At 31.1% G+C, this 25677-nt stretch overlaps 1 long non-coding RNA gene across 1 annotated transcript; it reads right to left on the bottom strand.

The window, feature by feature from the left end:
* Positions 1-271: 271 nt before the first annotated feature.
* On the bottom strand, positions 272-2857 carry LOC127723991 (uncharacterized). Its single transcript, XR_007992293.1, has 4 exons — positions 2797-2857; positions 1566-1636; positions 1230-1271; positions 272-435 (listed from the first exon to the last, which is right to left on the bottom strand). It is a non-coding gene; the product is annotated as an uncharacterized LOC127723991 (long non-coding RNA).
* Positions 2858-25677: the final 22820 nt, after the last annotated feature.

The following is a 25677-nucleotide window of genomic DNA, read 5'->3' as shown; positions in this document are numbered from 1 at the left end:
TTTGACGTTAATAATCAACATAGGATCAGAATAACTAGCTTATACCGTTGACCTTTGTGTTCAATGAAATAATCGTCACGTTCATCTGGGGTGTAGTTATTACCCATATGGTACACAAAACATAATTATGTTCATCTGGGGTGTAGTAATTACCCATATGGTACGCAAAACATAATTATGTTTATCTATTTACGTACGTACACCAAGTATTCGTCCAGTCTAACAGTGGATACGATAGAAAAAAATGAAGAAAAAAAAACAGAACTAAATATAATTGTTTAAAAGCCTGCATTTATTTCCAAAAATATCCGTATGCAGCTATGTTGCCTCTTCCCCGATGTTACTACCAATTACAACGTCCCCATGGGACACCTTTAACTTTACAACAGTGGCAACCTGGATGGTCGTGTTTGCAATCCCAGTCATTCCAGCAAACTGACAATAGATTAAGAAAACAAGAACATAACAATTCAATATCAACTTCAACTGTTAATCTAACACTGATGTCATAAGCGCATGCCTATAAATTTTAAGGCTATCTACCTAGTAAAGATACAATTCGTGCTCATATTATTGACCGCTTCCTTTCGTATTATTACTGAAACATGGTTGTTAACCTATAAATCACAAAGTTTAGTTTATTTTAAGCGAAAAAACATCGTCCGACTAATTGATGTATGTATATCAGGAGACGCTTTCCATAATTTATTGTCTAAATGCCATAACTACATTATAAAGCTGCAAAAGCTTGAATATTTCAAAGATAAGATATATATTTTATAAATTACTAACATTCCTTTATTTTTCTAATCGGACGGAAAAAGATAATTTGCATGGTCATCTAGGTCTGTTACAGTGATATTCAGCACTAAAAAACTAATAATGATGGTGTCTTTTCTATAAAATTATAAAAGTAAAATCATCACTTCCCTATCTTTATATCGCTTTGGACTCACGATAATTTAAAGACTTCCATTTTCATTTAGAACCGTAAAGATTTTAAGTGTCAAGGAAAATATACACATGTGTTCTGGTAGAAATGGTACAATATGTGCAAAACGATTAGTTTAATCAAAATAGACTTATTTCAAGTCGTAATTTCAATTATTCTATTACAGCAAAATTCGTCATATGTTTGGAAGTTTTTTCATGGTATACTTTTCCTCTTTTAACAATGTTATCGTTGTTTTGCATGTTTAACATTTTCCCCTATATAAAATGAAACTTACTTCGATTGCTACATCCGCTTGGCCAGCGCATTTCCACTAAATCTGTAAATTGATAGATTTGTGTTTACTTTACATAAATAATTTACAAGTAATGCAGCTTAATTCGTATTCCACAAATACGAAAATGATATCTATGTGTCAATATTTAGATTCAAAGGTGATAAGTTGGCCTGACACCAATATCAAATTATACAAGTAGTAGTTACCTATGTTTGTTCTCAATTTTTACGAGTTGAATATTCTATAAAACAAAGTCTTGAAAGCCATGAAACTCTTAAAACGGTAAATAAAAAAAATAAATAAAACGATTAAAGTATATAAGGAAAACTGACTCACCAAACATACTCACAAATACCACCAAAAGAACAAGAGCTGCAACTAAAGCAGTTTTCGAACCCATCTTTGAACTAAGTTATATGAAATAGAAAGTTGAAAAAAAATTGAAGAAAAATAGAAAAACAAGAACCATACGAATACTTTCATAATTTTTTTTCCTGTTAGTTGTTCTCAAAGAGATCTTTTATACTGAAACTATTGGTAATCCTTTTGTAATTTGCAGTAACGGAATTGCCTGAAGGTAAGTTCTGACTGAAATACTTTATTGTTGACATAATTATGATAAACAATAAGGTTGATGTTTTTTATGAAACATTTAAAATTGCAAAAAAAACGCCTTCTACTTTATATTTACAATTTAAAGGACATTTAATTTTCTCTTCAGTGTTTGTTTTGTCATGTGAGACTGTATTTTTATCATTTGTTATAAATATTGACTGTTTTCATGCTATACGTATACTCTTAACTGTTTACTGACGTTAATATTCGAAATACCATTATTTCATATAACCAACGTCTATAAAAAGTCGTACCGGGACTCATAGGAAATTATTCCTTTTACAAATGTCAATCTTTAATTTTCGTTTCTATTTTCAATATTTCATACACACGAAAAAAATGTATCTCAACACTATTGAAAAAAGCTACATTTCTTTTTGCACTGAACGAAACGAGTCTATCACAAAACAAACAGCAATGTAAAAATACTGCATTAAAGTAGAATATTCATAATTGCAGTTTGAATAAGATATAAAGCTACATTTCTTTTTTGCACTGAACGAAACGAGTCTATCACAAAACAAACAGCAATGTAAAAATACTGCATTAAAGTAGAATATTCATAATTGCAGTTTGAATAAGATATAAATATGTGGCCTTTATAATTACAGTAAGATTATAACGTCTTTGATTTAAAATAACAAAAGAATTGAGTTATACTTATAAAGTCTTTAGCTATTCTATATTATGTAAAATCGTCTTAACTTTGTCATAATAGAAAAAAAGGATAAGGGACACCCATCCATGGCACAAAATCAGTACATACGCAGGAAAACACAAACAAAGCAAAGGAAAAACGCTTTCATAGACTTGGTTTCTACCTCTCAATGCAATTTCGATGAGAGTTATTGATAATCGTATGCTTCATTTAAAATTTAGATCGATAAAAAGTATTTGGTAAACGAATTACGATATTATATGTAAATGCATTATACGATTGAGCAGACCTTACCTTTTCAATGATGCAGTGCACGATTGTCCAAATCTTAGAATAAGGTGTTGCTTGGCATGTTGTCTTTTATACTCAAGATTGTACAAAAAAACTGTTGACATTTCAATTTTTAATATGGTTGTTCTCTTTTAAATTATTACATTGGGTCTCACAAACTAGCACCTACCATATCAATAGGTAACATATTTTGTCATTGTCAGAAAAATAATAGACATTTTAGGTTTTTAATATCTTTGTTTTAATTTCTTATAAACGGCCTTAAATAACCATTACCTATTTATCATGATGATTTGTTCTTACTGGAAACAAAGGTAATTTATCTTTGAATTTGTTTTGCTTTCAGCTTGTGGTTTTATTAAAAGTTCCCCTCAAGGTGAATATTATTTTAGTAAGACTAGTGTGCCTCATTTTTTCCTAACAACTCCGTAATTTATGATATCAAAGAAAACCCTGCGAATAATGTGATTATTGGTAACTTTCTTAATACGTTTCTGTTTTCATTTGTTACGTGGAGTTACCTGTCGAAATATGCTTTTTCGCTAATGAATGAAAATAGCAACTGATAAATTTGGCTTGTCTATGAACGACATGGCCAAAGGAGCATAAGAGTAATAGCTCAAAACATCAAAGGTCATCTTTGCCTAAAGAAGTTCGAAATTTAGGTTGTGATAATTTGTTGATTTATAAACAGAATATTTAAATGAATTATGCAATTACAGTCGCAGCCTTATTTTTGAATGAAGTACGTGAACAAAAGAGTAGTATCTTTTTTTTACCTCTGCGCGTTGTGATTTTTGTGTCATGAACTAATACAAATTGTCCTTTATTTTTCCTGTATTTTTGCGATTTACACGTGCATAAGGGATATGATGACATTTAGTAAATTTTAAACAAAACACCGTCAAAATATTACAATCGGGAATAGGATACAATTATAAATAGCAGATTGGACGAATATTCTGGTATCAAAAGATCTCAGACTGCGAAAACATGTCGCTAGTAATTCGAGACACAAACATTTCGTATCGGTCAACTGATTCGTGGTGTTGACCGTAAAGATTTTGAGTATCGATTTCAATCGGCCAACGCCATACTACTGTTGGAGCAGTTTTTAGATAAGGATCAATGCTTATCAAGTCTGTATCAAATGTGAACATGCACGAGCGTAACATATAAATTAAGTAATGTAAACGTCATATGTAGGGGCAGTCGGTATAGTTAGTCATCATTAATGAACAATGATCTGATATCTCTTTCTCCAGTAACAGTTTTGTCTGTCCCATATAATGACTTACATCTAGATATTGACAATGTGTTTCAGTTGCGAATAAAACTTTACGATACAAGAGATGAATTCAGCTTCCTAATCAGGACGTTTCTATTTTGTGTAGCAAAATTCCAGCAGCGCCAGAATAGGGAGAATATATTTCCTAGTTGATACGATATTCCACAGCTTGCATTCATATCATTATTGCTTTGACAGGAGATTTCTGCTTACAAGAAAAGCTATTGCAATTAGTGTTGAGTCATCACTTCGGCAGTTTTACGAACTCCATCATGAATTGGTTGATCGTTATCGAATATGTATATGTCACTGATTACCAAGGAGGTAACCACAATCCCATACTCTTTTTCTCGATTGAGACATATAACCGGATATGTATTCGTATGAGATTCACGATTGGTGTCACATGAGAGCACATGAATTCATCACGGTTATTTGTGTTGGTACGTGGTACTCAGTCTTTTTCTATGTAGTATTTTGTGGAAATTTTCGTGTTTTACAATGGCGTTGTCAGTTTTTCTTCGACTTGTGAGCTTTAAATATCCCCTTGGTATCGTCTGCCTTTTTTTTGTCTCTACACGTAAACGATACTTTGCAATAACTCTTTAAAGGTTCCACATGTGACCTATTGCAAGACACAATTTTGATCTTTTCCATTTACTCTTTCCTTTTCATTTGCGGTCTACTTTACCCCAATTAATCCTGGTCGATCCTTTTCCAGACCTCGAAAATTGAGGGTTTGACCAATGTGTTCTTTTCCCGAATGTAATTGGGTGTTTTCTATTGGAGATTATGCAAACAGATGACTGAACCAGAACTTTTGTATTAGTATCATCATTACAAAAAAAAAAGTAGAACCAATTTACTTTCACACTAGGCCCATTTTTAAAGAGTCTTGGGATCTATTGAGTGAAACATATACATGCTTTTTCATGATTTATTAGGAATCAACAAAAAATAAATCTATAATTTGTCCTGTTAATTGATGCTGGATTTGACAATACTTTCGAATATATCAATTTCTGCATTGTTTATTCCGAAAAAGTGTCTTCTGATATAATGATTGTATTGGAAGGTCAGGTCTCATTTTTGTGTACATTTTGTCTGGTATATTGTGCCCCGTGATATTTATATTTATATATATTAAACAAGTAATTGAAGGCACTTGGCCATATTATTATCAACATTGTATTAATTTGGCACCAAACCAGTTCAAAACAAGTCCCTTAAATAAAGAACGTGTTGTTGCGATAATGGCGATTGTGAAATTATCAAATGAGATTTTCACCGAAATTGCACTTGCCATGGACAGCACGTGGAGTGTCACATGTGGAACAGGGTCTGTATATCCTTTTGAGCACAAGATTTCCTTCCGTTTTCGGGGTGGTGTGTGTTGCTTTGTTTTTAGTTTATATAGATATAAGAAGATGTAGTATGAGTGCCAATGAAACAACTCTCCATCCAAGTCACAATTTATAAAGGTAAACCATTATAGGTCAAAGTACGGTCTTCAACATGGAGTCTTGGATCACACCGCACAGCAAGCTATAAAAGGCCCCAAAAACTACTAGTGTAAAACCATTCAAACGGGAAAACCAACGGTGTAATCTATATAAAAGACGAGAAACGTGAAACACTTATGAACCACATCAACAAACGACTACTACTGAACATCAGATTCCTGACTTATGACAGGTGCAAACAATTGCAGCGGGTTTAAACGTTTTAATGGTACAAAACCTTCACCCTTATCTGAAACAATAGTGTATTGTTTAATGGACTGTTGTTTGTCCTTTGTTTATTTTTGCCATTGTATTGTGTTTTTTTCCCCCATTTCTAAATTTTTTTAATTGTCCTTGTATTTTGACATTTACTCTCTTAAACATTTTTGAATACACGTTAAGGGTTTTGCACATTTTGGTAATCCGTGCATTGTTCTATAGTTGCTTACATCGACGTCATTTTGACTCTGGGGGATAGTTGACTCAATGGCAATCATACAATACCACATCATTTGCACATTGTATGAAGTTAGTTTTACGAGACAGTGTCACGGAAAATGTGAATTTTTAAACTGTTTTTTAACTTCGTATTTGATTTGGTTCTCCAACTTATTTGATTTGAGCACCAATAATGGAACGAAACGCTACACCTACCATTTGTAAGACAATTGTTTATAGTTCATTTATTAACAAAATTGAGTGAGCAACCCAAACAGAAATGATAGGTTAATGTGAGATGATTGGGATCCAGAAGCCATAGCTGAGTAAATATACATCACAGACATACAACACAACTGACTAAAAAAATTAAAAAAAATTAAAATAATTCTAAAAAAGACGCCAACAAAAAAGCTGTTGTACTTGAAAGTAAATTTGACAAAGACATCAGCAAAACAGATTTTTGTAGTTGATAGTACATACCATATATAGTATAAACTTTCTCGATAAAGTAAAAATTGAGTAAAATATAAATGCTAGGGTACACAAAATCAAAACACTGTAGAAACCTCAATTGCACCTCAGGACCCACGTGAACCAAAAATTCAAAAGCCCGATAGTGGGATTCATAAATTCTTAGTCAGGTCAAACGTGAACATTTCCTTCCTAGTCAGGTCAAACGTGAACATTTCCCTAATATAAATTGAAGTTCTCAGTTCAAATCATTCATTTCAAATGACACACTGTGCGGTTATAAATTTTTAGATAATTTTATTAAATGTCATTCTGAACTAATATTACATATGTAAATGTATATCTTTCATGGTTGCAGAAATAAGAATATGTAAAATGACTTTCTAAAAAATTTGTGTTTCTGTGTCTTGTGGGTGTAATAATATAACTGGGAATTATAGTATATATAACTAACTAATTGTCCGTTCATCAATTTAGAAATTATTAAGAAACTAAAGTTTCAACTACCTCTGGCAAAGTTAGCCTTCTATGGATTTGGCTATTATTTTTATATCCGTTTTGGTCATACGGCTCTCCAACTGTTTCAGTTCTTATACATCCTTTGCTTTGAAATATTCGGCTTTCAGCATTCATGATAAAGGTTGATCTAGAAAAACGCTTCGGACGCACGCAATTAATAAAGAGTTGTTTTGATGTTTTAGGAAGACACGCATATAACAAAGTCCACATTCATTAGTCAGAATATTAACATTTTGCATAGCCATTACAATATGACTAACGATAGATTAATCATGGCGCGTTTTCAAACCAACACCTTAGATTATATCAGAATTAAATCATTAGGTTAACAAACACGAAATACGAATTTGGTTTCCAAAACAATTAAATAATAATAAAAAAGTTTCACATTAAGGACATAATGATTAACTTAAATCCTTTAATTTTAAAGAATTTCTATCGTGTATTTTTACGTGTAATATGTTTGAAACTGGTTACTGATCGGTATCGCTGGCCGATTTCAAACTTCTTTTTGGTAAATATTATCGTTTGTACCTACCAGTAAGATGTTTGGTACCATAAATGTGTTAACATTTTATGTATTAAGTCAGGTGTACTGCAGTATATCCATTCATCCTCTCCATAACAGTTCCAACATCGTTCAATTTTTAAAGCGTTTTAGTATGTTGAAATTTTTATTTTTTCATACAATTAAATATAAGAAGGTCTATTCTTTCTAGTTTTGTTTAGGATAGACACCTTTATAATTTGGTTGGTTCTATCCTTTTTTCAAATTCATTTGGACCTCAAACTATCATTAAGCCGTATCCACTGAAGATTCTTTACCTTGATCGGACTGTACTGTACAAAAGTAATAATATGTCAAGGGAAAGCATTAAGACTTCTTCCACTATAATTGCAATGTTGAACGTTTAATTAAATCTTAGAATAACCAAAATATTGCACACTAGATAAACGTTTTGTAATACCACAAACAACTAACTAATCCTCGATAGAAATAAAACAAATAAACAAAGAAAACACAAAACAGAGTAAACACTAAAAATAACACAAATAGAAAAAAAAGAAAAACGAGTACAAAAATAAAACAAATCCCCAAAAAAATTACGACACGAAAAAGACGAATAAAAGAAAATAGGAGACATTTAACAGCCCTTCCGAAAATTCACATAAAGAACATGAACGGTTATCGGAACATAAAGGGAATGGCATCTAACTATTATAGTAAAATTTGTGTCGAACAGCATTACAAAACAATATAATTGATACCGATTTGCAAATTAGTCTTAAGCTTAAATCTGTGTTTTATGATGTGGTTTTATGATTTATCTTTCTTGTAACAGATGAGACAATTTTATATTATTGGGAGACAATAATGGATGTTACTGATTATGCTTTATACTAAGGAAACCATAAGTTACTGAAAATAAAATAAATTTATCGTTATTTTTTTCAAAATATAATGTTTACGACGCTATACATTAAGACAATGGTATACGTACTTCATCCAGAATAATTGATGATTGAGATAACATCAATAAAATTCGCGTGATATTCAAACTGCATTGCGAGGTCATAAGTTTGTAAGTGAAGAGTCATATTATAACAGTTTTTAATATAACCGTAGTCAGAGCACATTAGTTTTCGTTATTTACATACAACATCTCCCTGCAATGATGACGTCATCAGATCATTTAAGTTCAAGTTACAGTACATGGGCCATATCACAGATTTTGGTAAAATTTTGGCTCGTTGAACTATAACTGAAAATCGAAAAAATAATGCATTTATCTCTTTTATAATCTGAAATATTACTGATTGAATTCTTTCAAAATAGGTGAACATTTGTATAGAAAGCACATGAAATCGGCATAAAAAGTTCATAGATTTGTCTTAAAATCATCAAATCTCTAATTTCTAATACATAGATTTTTCTTTCAAAAAACCTTATGTTGTTGATACATAACTTTACGTTTAAATGATGTAAAATAATGATAGTGTCACCGACTTTGTTTTTACGGTATACATCATTCAAAGTGGTTTTCTACGTGAAAAAATATCACAAAACGTCTCAATAATCGTCACGTCATTGCTTTTCAGGCCGTAGAACGTAAATTTTTAAATATTTGTGGATGCCGCCGCCGATGACGACGGAATGTAAGATCGCTATGTCTCGCTTTTGCGACAAAGGTCGCAGGCTCAACAAAAATGGGGAAAAAATTATTAAAAATTTTCCTCTAGATACTATCGTTTGATTGTAAGAAGCTTCTGTCCAAGTTTGGTAAAAATCCTGGATGGTTTATGAATCTTATAGATATTTTAAAAACTTTAATTGCAGACTGTATGTAATGTTTACTGGAAGAAAAACTAAGTCCATTTATAAGTAATATACGGAAAAATGAAGATTTTATCAGAATAAAATCAATAGGTTAACAAACACGAAATACGAATTTGGTTTCTAAACAATTTAATAATAATAAAAAAAGTTTCACATTAAGGACATAATGATTTACTAAAATCCTTTAATTTAAAAGAATTTTTATCGTGTATTTTTACGTGTAATATGTTTGAAACTGGTTACTGATCGGTATCGATGGCCGAGTTCAAACTTCTTTTTGGTAAATATTATAGTTTGTACCTACCAGTAAGATGTTTGGTACCATAAATGTGTTAACATTTTATGTATTAAGTCAGGTTTACTGCAGTTTATCCATTCATCCTCTCCATAACAGTTCCAACATCGTTCCATTTTTTAAGCTTTTAGTATGTTGAAATTTTTATTTTCATACAGTTAAATATAAGAAGGTCTATTCTTTCTAGTTTTGTTTTGGATAGACACCGTTATAATTTGGTTGGATCTATCCTTTTTTTTAAATTCATTTGGACCTCAAACTATCATTAAGCCGTATCCACTGAAGATTGCTTACATTGATCGGACTGTACGGTACAAAAGTAATAATATGTCAAGGGAAAGCATTAAGACTTCTTCCACTATAATTGCAATGTTGAACGTTTAATTAAATCTTAGAATAACCAAAATATTGCACACTAGATAAATGTTTTGTAATACCACAAACAACTAACTAATCCTCGTTAGAAATAAAACAAAGAAACAAAGAAAACACAAAACAGAGTAAACACTAAAAATAACACAAAAAGAAAAAAAAGAAAAACGAGTACAAAAATAAAACAAATCCCCAAAAAAATTACGACACGGAAAAGACGAATAAAAGAAAATAGGAGACATTTAACAACCCTTCTGAAAATTCACATAAAGAACATGAACGGTTATCGGAACATAAACTTAAGGGAATTGCATCTAACTATTATAGTAAAATTTGTGTCGAACAGCATTACAAAACAAAATAATTGATACCGATTTGCAAATGAGTCTTAAGCTTAAATCTGTGTTTTATGATGTGGTTTGATGATTTATCTTTCTTGTAACAGATGAGACAATTTTATATTATTGGGAGACAATGATGGATGTTACTGATTATGCTTTATAATAAGGAAACCATAAGTTACTGAAAATAAAATAAATTTATCGTTATTTTTTTCAAAATATAATGTTTACGACGTTATACATTAAGACAATGGTATACGTACTTCATCCAGAATAATTGATGATTGAGATAACATCAATAAAATTCGCGTGATATTCAAACTGCATTGCGAGGTCATAAGTTTGTAAGTGAAGAGTCATATTATAACTGATTTTAATACAACCGTAGTCAGAGCACATTAGTTTTCGTTATTTACATACAACATCTCCCTACAATGATGACGTCATCAGATAATTTAAGGTCAAGTTACAGTACATGGGCCATATTACAGATTTTGGTTAAATTTTGGCTCATTTAACTATAACTGAAAATCGAAAAAATAATGCATTTATCTCTTTTATAATCTGAAATATTACTGATTGAATTCTTTCAAAATAGGTGAACATTTGTATAGAAAGCACATGAAATCGGCATAAAAAGTTCATAGATTTGTCTTAAAATCATCAAATCTCTAATTTCTAGTACATAGAATTTTCTTTCAAAAAACCTTATGTTGTTGATACATAACTTTCCGTTTAAATGATGTAAAATAATGATAGTGTCACCGACTTTGTTTTTACGGTATACATCATTCAAAGTGGTTTTCTACGTGAAAAAATATCACAAAACGTCTAAATAATCGTAATGTCATTGCTTTTCAGGCCGTAGAACGTTATTTTTTGAATAGTTGTGGATGCCGCCGCCGATGACGACGGAGTGTAAGATCGCTATGTCTCGCTTTTGCGACAAAGGTTGCAGGCTCAACAAAAATGGGGAAAAAAATATTAAAAAAAATTTTCCTCTAGATACTATCGTTTGATTGTAATAAGCTTCTGTCCAAGTTTGGTAAAAATCCAGGATGGTTTATGAATCTAATAGATATTTTAAAACTTTAACTGCAGACTATATGTAATGTTTACTGGAAGAAAAACTAAGTCCATTTATAAGTAATATACGGAAAAACAGGAAATAAATGTTTACATAAATTTCCTTCTAGATACTATCTTATGATCATAAACAAGCTTCTGTTTAAGTTTGGTACAAATCCAGGATAGTTTAAGAAAGTTATTAAAATTTTTAAAACTTTAACCACAGAGTGAATGTAATGTTAACTGGCAGAAAAACTTAGTCCATTTATAAGTAAAATACGGATAAACAGGATTTTGTTTTACAAGATTTACTTCTGGATACTATCTAATGATCGTAAACAAGCTTCTGTCCAAGTTTGGTAGAAATCCAGGATATTAAAATTTCAAAAACTTTAACCACAGAGTGAATATTTGAGGACGCCAATAACGACGACGACGACGGAATGTAGGATCGCTATGTCTCTCTTTTACGACAAAAGTCAAAAACGAAGTCGTTGATAAATCTGATTTTATGACGTCACATTTCTTGAAAAAGGACGGGGTTGTGGTTTTAACAATTAGAACATATACGTCGTCATCTGTGAAACATATATTCTATAACAATCTATTGATTCGTTATGGCGTCGATGAAGTTTTCGAACGGATGACTTCAATATCACCACTTAGAATATAAAACTTCTCTTTTTTTTCTTTTTTTTTAGGTGATAATGTTTTATTCAGACTTACATGTGTTATAGAGACATGCAATACCGCTACCTTATCTCGGTCTTGTTAACATTAATATTATACAGTTCATTATCATCTTCGGTACATGTAAGTACACAATATTCAATTTACAGAATAGGTAGGTTGATAAGTATCCTATTCCAGATTTTTACAGCAGATAGGAATTAACATTTATATATTGTATATGGTGAGATGTTTTTATTAAAAAGATTTTTTTTTCATGATAATTTAAAAAAATGATAAACACATAACCACAGATTTAATGAATTCTGTATCATGAGCATTCATATAAATAACCAAAAAATATCAATATTTGATTTAAATTTTGGGAAATAATTATTTTTTTCTGCAACCAATTTGATAATGTTGTCACATTTGCGCTGTTTACATTCAATTATTTCACAATGCTAACAAAACTCTTTTTTTGAAAATTTCAAATACATTGACTTGTTTTGTTTTCTGCTCAAAAATATATAGTAGACTTTATACACAGCAAAAATGAAAATAGTCAGAAAATAAATAATACTATAATAATTTTTATCATTTATCTTGTATCCATTCAAAATAGTATTTATTGGTGTCCTATTTCAATTTTATCGTGTAACAATTTTATTTTAATTCTATCCCAAAATAATTCTAGATATTTGCATGTTAAAAAGTTCATAATCTGCAATGACATTACATATACGACAAAAAGGACTTTTCACAATTTTCCAGGAGGATAGTAGTTGTTGGGATAAAACTTCTACATATAGTTCATGGGAATTTTTGCTATTCTGCTACTTGGTTCCTTTTAATAAATATCTCCAAATGTGGTCACGTATTTTTTACATCCCGACTTTCAAATCATGAAATTTTTGTGCGTCCCTGATGAAGATAAATCCAGAAAATCTCCCCGGAAGCACGAAATTTAAAAGTATTATTTTCATTTACTAGCATTTGTTTAACTATTGCGAAAAAAATATTTATGTTTGGTGTTATGAATTGCCTATAACATACACTAAGAAAATTCATTACGACCAAAAAAAAAAATAAACTCCGATTAACATGCCAAGCAATTTTTTATTAAAGGTCATCTGCACTTTTTCGAATACACTGTTTCGATGCCTTTAAATCATCTTCCTACTGTCCCACGTACAGGTGAAATTTGACCTTCACCAAGTCACTGTGAAAATATGGCAAGAGGTAAGTTATATGTGACTGAACCTTGACAAGCAATTGACATGTCAAATGCCGGTAGGAGCACTAGTTGCATAGGTAACCATTTCAATGTTAAACACAACTGGTCGGCATTGTCAGATTTTTACAACGTCATGTTGACACAGAAACTGTAAATGATAGACCAAGGTCCGGAAGACCCCGTTTAACTACCGATCGTGATGACAGACTCCTTTTTGGTTGTGCTAAAGCCAACCCATTTACTCCTGCCCCACAACTTAGACACCACAGGCGTCAAGGTGGTCATGTTAGTGTTCGAACATTGGTCCGTCGACTTCATAGAGGCTACCTAAGAGCATGTCGTAAAACAACCAGGCACCGTATAATCAGGTTTCAAAGGGCTAATGACCATCGACGCTGAAACATGAGAAGCTGGCAAAATGTTCATTGGTCAAATGACAGTCATTTTCTGTTACGACCAATAGACGGCAGAATACGAGTTTGTCGTGGAAATAAAACTGCTAATGATCAAAACAACATCTGCCCAACGACTGCATACGTTGATGGTGGTGTTACAGTATGGGGTTTCTTCTCATACTGTTGTAAGGTGGGTATGCATATTCTGCAGGGTAACATGGACGGACAGACATATAGGGATTTGGTGCTTAGAAACATTGTAGTCCCTCATTTTGACAATCCCATACTTGCTTCAAGACCCTTGTGCGTGTACGACAATGCTAGACCACACAGGGCAAGGATTGTACCCGAGTACAAAGAGTACAAAGGGCAAAATGCCATTGACACTATCTTTTGGCCTTCCATGTCTCCAGACATGAACCCTATCGAACATGTCTGGGATGCTATTGGCAGAAATCTCAATCGCAGAGATCTACCTCTGCAAAATATTAGCGATTTAAGAAGCGCAATTGTTTCTGAATGGAATAAATTTGCTCAACTAAAGTTCAGAAGACTTGTACAGAGTATGAGACTCCGTGTTATGGAACTGTACCGGAAGAGAGGGTGTTACACATCCTATTGACTCAAATATTGATATTGAATTTGCCGAACATACCAAAGATTATTTGTAGAGACTTTTAATGATATTGGGTGATTAATTGTTGTAAAAAATAAAATCACAGTGAAACTTAAATTCCGTTTCTGATTTGTGTAATTTTCACTATTTCTATGAACGCAAATTTCAAATGCATAGAACCTGCATACGCGAACAAACTTAAATCTACGGTTTGTTTATGGTATATATGTTAGCAAAATTTCTACATGAATATTTTCTCTTTTTCGAGGATTAACTGATTTTTTTAAATGAAAAAATTTCGATGCAATAAAAATAGGTGGTGCCTTACTTTTGGCGGACTGTATATATTTTTATATATATATTAATATCCGAGACTTCACACTGAAAACACGTGTATGTCTTGAAAACTGAGATATGTAATCTCCAGAAGAAGGAGCAATCGGAACTTCACTGTCAGAGAAAGGAAAATATAAGTCGTCCCGTACGCGTTTATAATAAACTTTAATTTGCTATGAAGATCGCGATGATTATTATAATAACAAGGTCTAATAAAGGATACCGGTAACATTTATAATTTGATTTAGTAAGACTGAGTTGATTTTTATAAATGTTTTCATAAATATTTAAAAAAAATATTTTTTGTTCAGATATCAAGATCTTGTTTTTCAAGCAAACCTTTTAAATGATGGTTTATTTGGTGTGTGTGTGAAGCTTTGTCATAAAGGTTTAATTGACCCATAACAATGAAGGAATAAATCTTAAGAAGAGGGACACAGTAAGTCCCATCGGAATACTATTCACTGGATTGTTTAATTATCTCCTAAACAAACAGATGCAGTTATGAGAACTCATTATCCTACATCTTGTCGTTACTATTCAGGAAATTTCAAAAACAAGTTGCTTTCTTAAAAAAAAAAAGAAAAGCAACACGTGAACCTAAGACCGCTGACTGCCGGGTCACCAAAAGATTGTTGCTGAATTTGTGTTTGCTTTTGAATTGAAATAATTAACTGTGATTAGAAGAAGTCAGTTGAAAGTGTATATTTACATCTACTATTTGAATTTTACATTTTAAAGCTAGATGTTTTTATTTAGTACTTTGGAATGTACATAATTTTCCCGATGATAACCCTTTTTGCAAATTCCAATTTCTACAAACCGGATGACTTATGCAAATTGCACAAACCAATCGCAATATAAATTTATGCACTCAGTTTGCTTTATAATCTGGAATTCTGCATGCATTTATTTTATCTATCATGTCTTTATATTTTGCTTCCTGTATGGACCTTCATATTCTCAACTCGTTATTGAAGCTGTATGTACTCATGGTAGATGTTAATTGTATAGATAAATCTAAAGTCAAATTTCCATGTTCAATGAAACCTGTGGCATGCAACTGATTGGGACATCTTATAAAGAGACTTTTTTTGGTCTAATAAAACATCTCAAATTTTAAGGATTTGCTGATTTTACTTAAATCAATTCAAATATTCTACAGGGAAACTTGGTTTTGCCGAAGAATATCTTAATTCAGAAATTTTATGAATATCTGAACATACCCCCAAAATAACCAATTTATATAAAAAGGTATGTAGATATAAAAAGATACCAAAATTAAAATGATGTTCGCCAGACGCCAGTCTACAAAAAAGCATCATTGACACTCGAATGAAAAAAGTTAAAAGGCCAAATAAATTACAAAGTTAAGGAATCTATTCCTTAGGCAGACAATCCTTAGCTTTTCGAAAAGGTCAAAGTTTATTAAAGGACAGTGACTCAAAAAAGAAACAAAAGAGAAACAGCTAGAGGTCAGAATACCGTAAGTAATTATGACCGTGCATGAAAGTCACATGTCAATCTCTTACAGCCGTGTCCTAAATTTAGATAAGAAAAACGAAAATGCGCATTCACGAGTGAAATAAGTATTAATGGAATTTTTGAGAACGCAAACCGATAGTGTGCGTTTGAAATGTGATCTATAATGTGAATGAATCAATACGTGTAGGATAGTTGGGCAACACAGTGAATACAATTTTCAAAACCGTACCATAGTACAAATATGTAGATGTTAAAAATTTAAACTATTAAAACAAACAAACAAAAGTAGAATTGAAATTTTATAATAAACATACGTTTCTGTTAGTAATTTTTTTTCGAAAATTTTTAATATATATGGATGTAGTATCAATAAACACAAACGTCAAGTAGTCAAGTATTTACGGATGGACATTTTATTTATCAAATGAATCTATTTTTAAATTCTACCATTCCACTATATGAATAGATTACTATACAAAATATAAGCAAAGACTTATAAATCCATACTAAAACAGTACAAAATATCAACATTATGATAGTACTTAATTAAATTTTGTTATGATTATTGTAAATCATTATTGCGTTTTTTTGTGAGCTGCAAGGATTTAAAATCTTTGTGAATTGAAAACACACAAGTATTTTTATTCACGACCGTTTAAAATTTAAATATTTAATTAATTTATCTTACTTTCCGTTTTATAGATATATTACAATACAAAAAAATAAATAACAATTACTTATAAAACCTTACTAAAACGGTAGGAAATAATTAACGTAGAAATATAATTATTGTTTATCAACATTTTTTTTTGTATGATGCAAGGCTTTATTTAGATTTAATTATTATGCATGTTTCATTTACAAATGAATATTTAAAAATACCAAAGCAGAGTATCTTGTCATATACATACTTATTTCTTAATTGCAACTCTGAAAATATTCTGACTTCAATTTAATATTTAGTTTGGTTCATTCTGGCTATTCCTACATTTTGAATTTTATAGGTAAAATAGTAACATTTTATGTTGGAGTTCCCAGAATTTTTATGTAAACAATGGGATTATGTAGGATAATGTTGTAACAACACTAAACTAATGAACCAAGGTAAATCCAGGTAAATCTTGTGGAAAATAAAGAAAAAAAATAGTTTCTATTACAATATTTTATTTAACAGTTTCATAGGTGAAATTTATTTAGGTGAAAATATTAATATATACAAGTAAATAATATCATTTGAAATATAAATATATTAAAATTGTAGTTCTTATTCGTTGAAGCAAAGCACCGAAAGTACACTAAATTGACATTAAAACAGACACTAACACAGTAAAACATTGCACTAAATTGAACACACAAGAGAATACAAAGTCTTAATCAATGTGCAGTAGATGAGAAGCAGCATCCCCATACTGGACTCGCGTAAGTTCATCATTCTGTAACCTTGTTTTCAGTGTTCGAATATAAAAATAAGAAGATGTGGTATGATTGCAAATGAGACCAAATGACACAGAAATTAACAACTATAGGTCGACGTACGGCATTCAACAACGAGCAAAGCCCACACCGCATAGTCAGCTATAAAAGGCCCCAAAATGACAAATGTAAAACAATTCAAACGAGAAAACTAGCGGCCTAATTTATGTACAAAATAATGAACAAAAAACAAATATGTTACACAGCAACAAACGACAACCACTGAATTACAGGCTCCTGACTTGGGACAGGCACATACAGAATGTGGCGGGGTTAAACTCGTTTGAAGGCGCCAACCCTACCCTAACCTGGGACAGTGGTGTTACAGTACAACATAAGAACAAACTATAAAAATCAGTTGAAAAAGATGGATACAAATAGAAATACATCTAACAGAGTCCCCAATAACAACTTATAAAAAAAATCATGCATCTAAGACTAAAATATCAATCAGTACACATCCAAAATCCAATGGATTTAGAGTAAAGACGTCGTAAAGTCTGTTATCTATTTCTCTGTATTTTCTCTTTCTTGGAACACGTTTCCCACCGGCTCTGTATTGGATAAATGTGAGAGCATGGAAGGCTTCTTCTTGTCTTAAGAACTTGATCATGCAGAAGATGTTTGGGTGAGGTGCATTGACTAACTTCTTCAGTTTACTATGCCAACTTTCTAAATGATTTGTTGTTCTAGTACCTTCTGTTTTTGTTTAAAAAATCATATTTTTTTTTAAATAATGAAATTAATTAAATCTTTGAAGCTATAAAGTGTAGGTTACTATTAAATGCTTTAACTACCTTTTCTTTTAAATAGTTTCTTTTCCAGACTTTTAAATGCTTTTACTACTTTTTCTTTTAAATAATTTTATTTTCCAGACTACTAAATGCTTTTACTACCTTTTCTTTTAAATAATTTTATTTTCATGAAATTCCATATTAGAAACACTTAATTATAACACTTGATGCATGTTTTCAAACAAACAAAAAGACAACCATTTTTTTACATAAATTTCATATAAATAATCATATTTATTTAATTTCTACAGGTAAAGTTACCTGTGACCTAATTAGACACTAATGACTAAAACAACATATTTTGCAATAACAAAATCTATTGTTCTTCCCATAATCTCCCATGTAGGAATGGCTTATTCTCATTTCGCCTTAGCTGTCAAAATAATTATATAAAATTAATCCCAGTTTGCCTTAGTACAAATTTTCAGGTACACAAGAATTAACTAAGGCGAAATGGGAGCTTCTGTAAACAATGTAAACTCAGTTATGTTTTGTTTGTATTGCAATTAGTTGATATTTGTTTTTTTGATGTCAAATTCTACCATGAAATACTATTTAAAAGAAGATATTTTTTTTTATTTTTTGTGTCCCACTTTTTAAATATTTTTTTTTATAGTTGCTCTTCTTTTTCTGAAATTGTATTTTTTTTTTACTCATGTGTTATATTTTGTAAATAAAGTCTTATCCTTCAAAGTGGTGAATCTTTCTTCATTTCTCTATACTTCTTTGCTTTCCCCCTCATCTTGCCACCTGCTACATACTGTACTTTCTTTACCTCGTTAGATGCTTGCTCTTTCTTAAACACATTGATAAGTTCAAATATGTTTGGATGTGCGGTTTTGACTCTCTTTTTCAGCTTGTTATGCCAGCCCTCTAAGTGATTATTTGTCCTGGGTCCTTCTGTTTGGTGGTGGTTCCAGGTTGGTTGTGGGTATCTGCCCTCTATCCATGTCAGAATTACATAGTCTGTTTATTTGGTGCAAGCATCTGACTGTGGTGCGTTTTCCAAGGCGTGTAACCAATAGTCTTCCAAACAATCTAAGGGCAGTAATGGTAAAGCTGCTGCACGACGGACGAGTTTGTTGACATCTGGGACACCTTTATATTGAGTTTGCAGCCCATATTTCTGTGTCTTTTTCCATATTGCTTTTGCGTAGTGGATTAAACAACCTTTGAGTTGTGAGTTTGGAAAGACATGAAATACTGCATTTCTTGATGCACATTCAAAGTCAAGGCTAACTATGTCTGGATGAAAGTTGAGGTTATTTTGGTTGGCGATGTTTTTCAGGAGATTGAAGAATCTTATATAAGTGTCAGCATCTCGCTGTGGAAGCAAAGAATACACCAATGGAAACATGGATGTCCCAACAAATGCATGCATGGTGAAAATGCTGTCAAACATTGGTGGTGCTGTGTAGAAAGTTCTATCACAGTATACATCTGCATCTAGTTCTAACAGATTCTAAAATCTTTCAACTATTGACTGATGCATGGTCTGGTAGGTGATTGTGTGGTTGGCCAATCTTTGAAGGTACATCATTTCTTGTGCATATTGTAGCCCTGCAATTTCTGTCTATGCACTTTCAAGAGATCCAAGTATCTCTTTTGTTGTTCTGGCGGTATGTGTAGCCATTCCATATCAAATGCCTGCATCCTCTACAAATAGCCAGAATAGTAAAGTATAAAATGTAGGAATAGCCAGAAGACACCTTTAGTTTCTACAGAAACATAAATACAGTATATATTTTGTATATATTTCTTTGATTTCTATTGAATTAATTAAATTGAATACTTTTGATAATAGTATTATCTTTCTGTTTTCCGATCTAATATACACATTTAAACCAGAATGTTCTCTCCTTAATCTATGATGAAAATACACACGTGGTTAAATCTTCAGACATAAATAATTACATTAGATGTATGTTTCATTATTATACGTTATTTTGATTGGCTAACAGCAATCTAGCGTCATTCTTCATTTCAAAAATGAATTGCATGAATTGTAACATACATGATGACACACGTTTCCATAATAAAGTGCATAGGTAAATAAAAGAAAAACTTGATAGTAATCGTGTTTTCATGATCATAGCGAAAAAATGTAATTATAAGTATTGATTGAATGCTTCTTTTAGTAATTTCATAGGGTTGTAAAAGCGTTGACCGAGCTTCCGCGCTTCATACAAAATGTACTTCGGTCAACGCTTTTATTCTTAATAAGTTTACATGTTATCATGACAATGCACAATACCACGTTATAATTGACCTAGTGTACAGGGGTCGTTTTAAAACAAATATAATTGCGTTGTCATAATACTTGTTTAGAATCTTTCACATCAAAGCGCTTATAAACATTCACATTATTAAAAACACATATGTTTTGTGAAAAGGCAAAAAGGTTCTTATATTTAAACGATTTATTGACTGCAACCTAGCCTTATTGTTTACTCTCCAATTTAATTTGATGGTGTAATGTCACGTGGTAGCCTAGCCATAGAGGGACCGTATCAAAGACGTAGATAACTACCTGTATAAATGATCGAAAACTTTCGAGACGTTCCGAGAATTTTATTCCGACTTCCGGCCGAGAGATATCGAGTGGCCCATACTCACATCCAAATTTCGCCAATATATAAGCGTGACCCCTCAGGGGGTACACGCAATAAAGCACTTGTTGGCATATGGACTGATTCTAATGAGGAAATAATTCGTAGAAGTTCTCAATCAAATGCTAGATGGATGTTTACAAAGACGTATAAGTAACAAAAAGCATGTTTTTGTTACACAACATATATTCGTTTTTCATGTTCTAATATATCAAGTTCTACAAAATATAAAACACTTGCTTCCATAAACTTATCGTACAAATGTACTAACGAAAAAAACTTTACATGTAATATATCTCCATGATGAATGTTTAATTCAAAATGTATTTGTTAGTGCAATGATTTATTTTATCTGCTCTTTAGAAAAAAGTAGGTCTAAACAATAAATATTTCTTAATATTTTTGTTAACATGATGCAAGATACTTTTTATACATAAATTAAAGATTTGTTAACAAGACGTATATTTCTAATCCTCATTTTGCACTTTTTGTATCCGACATAAATAGTTATATTACATGTGAAATCAAAGTTCAATGGAGGCATTGTCATTTGAGATGTACTTTGTCGTTGAATCAGTCAAAATAAAAAAAATATATATATATACAGCCGGACAGCAAATCTCATAATGACGTCGATTTTATAATCAAGGGCATGTGATTTTCGATTAAAAAAAATGACATTTTCAAAGTTGAAAAAACGTGTCGCGACAGTGACACTTGTCAGTAAATAAATGCAAACTGAAATGATACACGGAATGGTAACGCATTTTCCTTAAGAGGGATGGTACTTCGTGATAGTGTGAACAAGAAATGCATATTGTTATCAAAACTCCAAGGTAAACCGGTCGTGTGTCAATTCAACAGGTCCAAAATTGGCGACCAACCAAAGGGAGATAACTCAAACGATAATTCCATCAAATCTAATAATCTATCTGTATGCGGTCGTAAAATGTGTGAATATGAAAAAATATCTTGGAAATTATAATTAATCATTGGCATGAGGGCACCCGACATGTTTCAGGAATTAAAAATTGACTGAGTAAGGAGAAACAAATGCGAGCAAGTACTACAGAATGTATGTCTGTTTTTTTTTCAGATCACTATTTAATCGAAGTATTCCCTTTTTTTTTTCTTATAATCATCTAGAAATGATGGATATTGCTTGGGAAATTACCGATTAGAACATGAAGATTTTTTTCAGTTTAAAAACAAAATACTTTCTTTTTAAAGATATAATACTACACACAATTAGCTTCAAAGGAAGTAAAAAGAAGCCTTGGTAAAAAATATTTACATAAAGAGAGGGGTTTTGGACCAGTAAATTATAAGAAAAAATAACGATTCCAAGCTTAGGTCAATAATTCAAGCAACAAAGGGGAAAACATCTTTCAGCATTTTCCCTGATCGAATGTTTACCTCTATTTTCTCATACTTTGAAAGAAATAATTGTTTCAAGGCATACATCTCCTTAGAAAAAATATTATCCTTGAATACACATAAATACTTCTTATTGCTTCAGCATTCAGAGATGTAGATCTACATGATCTACATGAAAAAATATTTTATAAATATTATGAGTATAAAATGTACATGCTTTATATATTCTATTCTATTCAAGAGTAATATTTTTAGAGACTTTCTGTTAAGACCCATTGTCAGTTATATCTGTGAGCTAAAGATTTTTCATTACAACTGAATGTTAAATATATTTATATATATATGCAATCGTTAAAGATTATGTATATTTGAGCTCTAATGATGAACACTGAAATATTATAAAACTCCTGACCACTGGCATATGATCTCCATGAAAATGTTTATTACAAATGGAAATATCATATAGGTACTCTATAAAAAAAGGCTTCCCATTCATCAAACATATGATTTCTATGTGTATGTAGGTAGCAATATAACAATGTAATAAACACTGAGAAAAATTGATAAATAATAAATTAACATTATAATCAGGGCTTTATTTAGAGAACGAGTGAAATATTAAAATCTTTTCCTTATTTTCTTTCCTCTCATATGACTGTAAAAAATTGAAAACAACACGTTTAATAATTTATTGCGTCCGAAGCGCTTTTCTGGATTTACATTCATCAGGAACGCTCAAAGCCAAAGAGAAGCTTGATAAGCATTGGACAAATTAATATCAGAATTGGGTTTTTTCTTTGAAGATTTTTTTTTCTTTGCAGTGGTTTTTCATTTTAACTATATTTTGACCTTTGGCATGAAAGTGATTGCACACCTGTTATTTGTTTTGTTGAGTGTTGTCTCATTTAACAAAAGGGGAATTATAAAAAAAAAAAATTTAATGTAAAACTTTGTTTCTGTTGTAAAACATCCAGAAACTGTAAGGACTTATGAGAAATTGAGCTTGATATGGTTATAACATACCTATATACCTTTTACTTGAGATGCCATATCTGTTTTTAACAAGATATATTAGATTTTCAATTTTTCAACAGAAAATAAAATCTTCAACTCTTATCATTAAATGAAAACACCAGTCCATCAATTGTTGAAAGCTTAATAATATGAAAAAAATGCACTTTCAGGCTCCAACAAATTGGTCAAATTACATTACAGAAATGTGTTCATATATATGCAATAACAGTTATTGTCTTATTGTCAATGTCAAAAGTATCAGGATGTATTCTGGGTGTAACAACTACTAAGTATTTGTCAACTTAAAACCCAATCCCCAATCATGTATATCAAATGAAAAAATATTGCAAAACATGCAATAAACATGCTTAAGTAAAATGCCAATATACTGTTAATGAAATTGCTTATCATTAATAATATGTAATTTTATATCGTGCAGTGAAAAAAAAATGTAATCAAATAAAAAAAATCAAAGCCATGGGTGTCAAAATTAATTATATAAATTGTACCATCAGAGACATATAAAACTGTCTTGTAACAGAAATAAATATGTGGAATAATGAAGAATATTAATATCAATTAAAACGATGTTGACCTGATATATATAATTCATTAAAAGGACTAATTAATCATAAACAGGGATTATTAAGTTAACTGGATGTAGATTGAACTACGTATGAATGTTTGATTTGAGATGAAGAACAGGGAATGAGCACAAACAATTATATTATGATATCATCTTCATTCTTTTGCAATTACATCTGTAAGCTACAAAATAAAGATCTGACTGTTAATTTTTTCCCTCTGTCTTTTATTTATGATATATACGATCTTAGGATGTTTACACTGGAGTCATTTCATTCAGAACAAATCCTGTCATGCTAGCAGATCACAATGATTTTCAACTGAACTTCCCAAAAAGAATGCACTTATTAAAGGATATGAATGGGATCTTTATATACATATTCTTGTATGAATAATTTGCTGAATTCAGAATATCTGTGTGATTTGTAAGAAAGTAGACTAACTAATGTACACATTTTGTAACTTTGTGTACTAAAATAAATCATTGAGGCATGAAAAGGAAAAATAAATCACAAAAATATAACAGAATTTATACATTTCAATGACATGTTGACCGTCTTTCCCTCTGTGACAAGATTGTCATATTTCTGAGCTAGGGATAATATAATAGGGAGTGATTGCGCGGCCTTACCAAGTTGTGATGTGTATTGAACTTGTGCTCGTGTGTAAACATCGAATGGTAACGTCGTGTGGCCATCGCAGTTCTGTTTCCCTTGTTCAAGTTTATCAAAATAAACTAGTCACATTTATTTTTCCTAGGTAAACCAGTCCTGTGTCAATTCGTTCAAAGCAGAAAATGTGTCAATGACAGTCGAAGCTGAAAAATGGCGGTTCCGAAGACTAAAAATTAATGACTTGCATTTCTTTTTCAGCGAAAAATTACTTTGACTTGTTATGTTTTTCAAATAATTTTTACACAAGTCTTATGATTTCATGTATACCGCTCATGATACGTTTGGTTTCATAAAATTTTACAAATTCACGATTTCCTACCGGGTCGTCTTCCTCGGGGAATTATTTTTCTGCCCAGCGAAATCTGGTAACGGCTTTCTAAGAAATTATCTCCACTTGATTCTCGGATAATAAATCCTGGTTTTTAACGGACAAATCAGGGATTTGCTGTCCGGCTGATAAGGGTTGTTTTTGCTTGTTTTGGATTTTTTTCCAAGCAACTGTAGTATGTTTGTTTACACAAGATCGATGTCATGACTTCTTTTTTCATGGACTATTCATTGAAAAGAATAATTCTGAATGTATTTAAATTTTTTGTCAATAATTCATGTAAATTGACCTGATATTACATATTTGCATGTGGGTTTTTTTCATGGTTACCAAAAATTGAAACAATATGAAATGACGCAGTCTAAAAATATATCTGTGTGTGCGAAGAGGAATATTTTAGATTGCAAAACACGCATATCACATGCGTTTGAATTGTATATTTAAACATTTAGTTCAAACAAAGTTGTGCACTTCGAGCATAAGTGAGAATATTAAACCTAAATATATCAAAATATATCAATTAGTCATAAGAATTTGACTATCAATAGTATAATTATAGATCTCAAATCTCAATTTGTATTGAAAAAAAACAAAAAGTACACAAAACATACAGAAAATAAATATAAGTTTCGTTGACAAAAAATAAGAAAAAGAAAA

This window comes from Mytilus californianus, unplaced genomic scaffold (genome assembly GCF_021869535.1).
Source record: "Mytilus californianus isolate M0D057914Y unplaced genomic scaffold, xbMytCali1.0.p SCAF_14, whole genome shotgun sequence".
In the NCBI taxonomy this organism is placed as follows: domain Eukaryota; kingdom Metazoa; phylum Mollusca; class Bivalvia; order Mytilida; family Mytilidae; genus Mytilus; species Mytilus californianus.
Note: the sequence above shows the minus strand (reverse complement) of the source record. Positions and strands in the feature narration are given on the sequence as shown.